The sequence below is a fragment of the Benincasa hispida genome, chromosome 4 (genome assembly GCF_027475165.1).
Source record: "Benincasa hispida cultivar pf3 chromosome 4, pf3_genome.v1.1, whole genome shotgun sequence".
Taxonomy (NCBI): domain Eukaryota; kingdom Viridiplantae; phylum Streptophyta; class Magnoliopsida; order Cucurbitales; family Cucurbitaceae; genus Benincasa; species Benincasa hispida.
In genome coordinates, this window is record NC_143481.1 from 30,749,118 (window position 1) to 30,753,733 (window position 4,616).

General features: G+C 35.0%; 1 pseudogene; it reads left to right on the forward strand.

Annotated features, from left to right (window-relative positions):
- The first annotated feature begins 1,906 nt into the window (after positions 1-1,906).
- LOC150036636 (uncharacterized) lies at positions 1,907-4,197 on the forward strand (annotated as a pseudogene).
- The last annotated feature ends 419 nt before the right edge of the window (positions 4,198-4,616 follow it).

Sequence of the window (4,616 nt, forward strand, 5' to 3'; positions counted from 1 at the left end):
CTTGACCCAGGGTCGCAACCAAGAGTCAGTACAGCATTACAACGTTAGCCCAACTCTTCTTGGCTTTTCTACGAGCCTTGGTGTCGCGATGCTATGTCTATTGTAAATTTCGTTGTTTCATTTTCAACGACGGAGATAAGAAAAACTTAAAATTTTAGAGAGAGGCTTTGAATTTACAGAGCTATTCTTGTAAATTTTGGAAAGATTCAATCAATTTATATTCAATCCTTGTACCAATTATGCAACTATCAATGGATGTCTTGAAGACTTTCATCATCCATGAGTAGGTAATCCTTTTTTTTGGGGGAATTATGTAGATTGACACTTTCTTGAGAATTTTTCTTGATATTTCTTTCATGTAATTACTTTCTTTTGAATGTTCTTGCTGAGATTTAGAATATAATTGAATAAGATTGAATTGAAAACTCAAGATTAATCAATTTTTGTACACAAATATTATATAGTTCTATAATAAATTTGTAATTAGGGTTACAAGAATTAGTAGTCTTGATTAGGGGTGAGCATGTTAGACCGATAAACCGACACGACCGACCTAAATCGAATTTGTTGATTCTTGGATACGAAGATATCAAATGGGCTATATTAAACTGGCATGCCCAGTAACCCATGTGTGGTATTTGAAACGTCTTCCTAGTTATATCGCAAATCTTTTAGATAAACCTCTTAAAGAATTAGAAGGCTTAGTATATTGCGATGTGTGATTTGATCAAAATTTTGATTTTACAAATTCAGAATGAGAAACTGTCATTCCATTCAATCGAATTGAGATGCCCCGGATTTGACCTATGGCTTGCTTGGACATGTAATGGATCTTGAAGGACTATTTACGCATCTCCCTGACCAAATCCTCCCACATTAGGATTACTCGTTAATGGTTGATCAAGTTTGATAGATTCGCCCTCTAAAACAAGAAGTTCTGGTCCTAGAGGGATAATATCAACCACTTGATGCCCATTCGCTGCATCAACTATGGTTATTTCATATCCTCTTTTTTCTTTTCGTATTATTTTGCTTACTATACCTACTACTGTAGCATTATTAATATTATTATAATGCTAATTCGAAATACTCCATAGTTATAATTATAAACCGACACGACCGACCTAAATCGGCCGAAATAGGGTCGGCCAGTCGAAAATCTAAACAATTCGGTTGGGGGTCGGTTTCAAAATTACCCACCGAATTAGCTTTTGGTTGAGCACACAAGGACCCGACCCAATCGAAATTTTAAAAAAAATTAAAATAATAAATAATGGAATAATAAACTTCAAGTTCAAGCTTATCAGCGATTCAACTTCGATTTTCCTTCTTCCGTCCGCACGCCGCAAATTGTTAAGGTTTTATTCTTCGGCTTTCAGCTTCGTTCCGTCTTTCGCCGTTCCTCTTCCTTGCTATTTCTCAGCCGTAGGCCCTATCGTTCCTTGCGATTCTTAGCGGCAACCGCCCCTTTTGCATTTTGCAGTCGCATCGTATGTCGCTGCTCGTCTTCTTCATAGTCGTTCTCAGTCACACAAGTGGGTCGTGTCGTTCCTTCCTTCCTTTCGCATCGTTTTCGTGCTCGTCTTCGTGCAAAGACCTTCCTTTCGCAGCTCGTCTTCATGCCGTTTCTTCCTTCCTTTCGATTCTCAGTCGCACCGACAGCCGTTCCTTTCGATTTTCAGCCCCAGGTCTGATTTTCAGTCATTCTTTGTATTTTGTAATGTATTCTAAATGGAAATTAGTTTGAGAACAATGGAAATTATGGATTGACTTTGATTTATAGATGTGTAGTTAGTGATTGACTTAACAATCTTACTGAGTTTATGTAAAGCTGAAATCCTCTGAGTTTTTGTGAATTGTGTGATACTGACGAGTGACGACGTCTGTCACATTGTGGTTCAACTTCATGGATTCAACGGATATGGAGTTTGATGGAACTACAACTGATGCTTCAAAAAATGAACAAGATGCAGAAGAAACGGATGCCAATACAAATATCATTGATGTTGATTCAGCAAATGAGACATCAGATGTTCCAAATCCACCAAAAAAGAAGAAATGCAGTGAAAAAAATCCATGGTTTGGGATCATTTTAAGAGGCTAAAAGGTGATCCTAAAGACCCTCATGCTCAATGTAAGTACTGTGGAGTTATCTATGCATGTCATTCCAAACGTAATGGTACTGGGACTATGAAGAATCATTTGAAAAATTGTAAAAAATACTCTTACCAGAAAAAGAGAGATCCAACTCAAATGACATTATCTTTCAAAACTAAAGCCAAAGACAATGTTGGGGATAATACGTCACAACTTATATGTGAGTCATATAGTTTAGAGAGTTGTCGGGAAGCGTTGGTTGAAATGGTAATTGTTGACGAATTGCCATTCAAGTTTGTGGAGGGTAAAGAATTTAAGAAATTTGTCGATAGATTAACATGTGCAAGTCAACATAGATTTGTTGTTCCGTTTTAGTTTATTATGGCTAGAGATATGCTTAAGTTGTATGTTGATGAGAAAAAACGTTTGAAAGACACGTTTGTGAATAGGAAGTATAGAGTTTCTCTCACTATGGATTGTTGGACATCGGGACAAAATATAAATTACATGGTCCTAACTGCCCATTTCATATATTCTGATTGGAGATTACATAAACGAATGCTTAGTGTTTTTTCCAATTGAGAATCATAAAGGCGATATTATTGGTAAAACCATAAAAAAGAATTTGAAGGATCGGGGCATTGAAAGGGTAATGACTTTGACTGTTGATAATGCAAGCTCGAATGATACTGCCATTGCTTATCTTTTGAAAAGATTCAATAAGGGATTATTGTTTGGTGGAGAATTTCTACATGTTCATCGTTGTGCTCATATATTAAATCTCATAGTATGTGATGCTTTTAAGGAACATAATGATTGCATTGAAAGGATTCGATATGCTATACGGTTTATAAGATCTTCTCCTGCACGATTTTTGAAATTTAAAAAGTGCATTGAAATTGAAAAAATTTCTTGTAAGAGCTATATGTGTCTTGATGTTCTCACTAAATGGAACTCTACATATTTGATGCTTGAGGCGGCTGTAAAGTTTGAAAATACTTTTGATAGAATAGAAGATGAAGATGCTTCTTATAGACACGATTTGTCACCAAATAAGGAAGATTAGACAAATGCTAAGATGTTGATTAGGTTTTTAAAGGTATTTTATGATGTGACATTGAAAATTTCAGGGTCTTTGTACACCATTCCGAATATGATTTTTCATCAGATTACAGTGGTTCAGAATTGTATACGTTTGAATGCTGGTAGTGCAAATGCAATGCTAGTTGGAATGGCTAATAGCATGAAGGCCAAATTTGAGAAGTATTGGGGGAACAATAAAAAAAATAATCTATTGTTGTATGTTGCTATTGTGCTAGGTCCTCGAAAAAAGCTAAGGTTTATATCTTTTTGCCTTAAAAAAATTTTTGGGCCAGAGGTTGCCAAATCTATGGGAAATGTAGTGGAATAATGTTGTAGACGTCTCTTTCATGAGTACAGTATTACTCATACTCAGAGTGGGAGTGGGAGTGGTAGTACTACTACTAATACACCAATTGTCCCAGTCTCGGAGACCATGATTGATTGTGATCCAACTAAAAAGGTGGGTGAAGACTTTGTCTATGATACAATTGATCTTATTTTGAAGGCGATGAGACTACACCTTTCGAACAGGGGTCAGAGATTGATATTTATTTATTGGAAGCGAATGTTAGAATGAAGGTGATTTTGACATACTTCAATGGTGGAAGAGGAACAGTCATCGCTTTGAGGTTTTTAGTCATATGGCTAGAGATATTTTGGCAATTCCAGTATCTACTGTAGCGTCTGAGTCAGCTTTTAGTACAGAAGGACGTGTTGTTGATTCATCACGTTGTTCATTGGCTCCAAAAATAGTGGAGGCTCTCATTTGTACTCAAAATTGGCTAAATTCTGGTCCAATAGATCTTGAAGTTTAGCATAACATGGAAGAAGCTTCAAATTTGAAGAAGGTATTTATTCATCATTTGTATTTTGTAGTTTTAACTTGTTAGATTAAAATCTTAATGAGGTTATCTTTCTCTTCTTAATCTTAATTATATAGGATTCAAAGCGGTTATGGACAATGAAAGAGACATTCAAGACCTTCCAGATTTTGCAAAGTTGTCTGTTAACAATTAAACATTTATCATTTGATTTTATTATAATTTGGTTGTATTTGGCAATTGACTTTATGTTTTATTGTAATTGGGTTGTATTTGAAAATTGACTTTATGTTTTATTGTAATTGGGTTGTATTTGACAATTGACTTTATGTTGTAATTTCTAGTTTGATTGTATTGTATGTGAGTGTGACTATGTGTCATGTGTGACGTACACTCTCAACTCTCATATTAGTTTTTTTTTTTCAATTATATATGTAGTATGTATTAAAGGTTCTTTAAGCAATTAAGCGAATCGAGCAGTAACACAATCCCAAACAATGGACATGTTAATTGTTAAATATTAAGGGTTGTCAAATCAAATCATATCAATATCTTATTTTTAATACCTCTAGGGTAGCTCTATTCCATAAGTATTAAAATAATAAAATGTGAAAT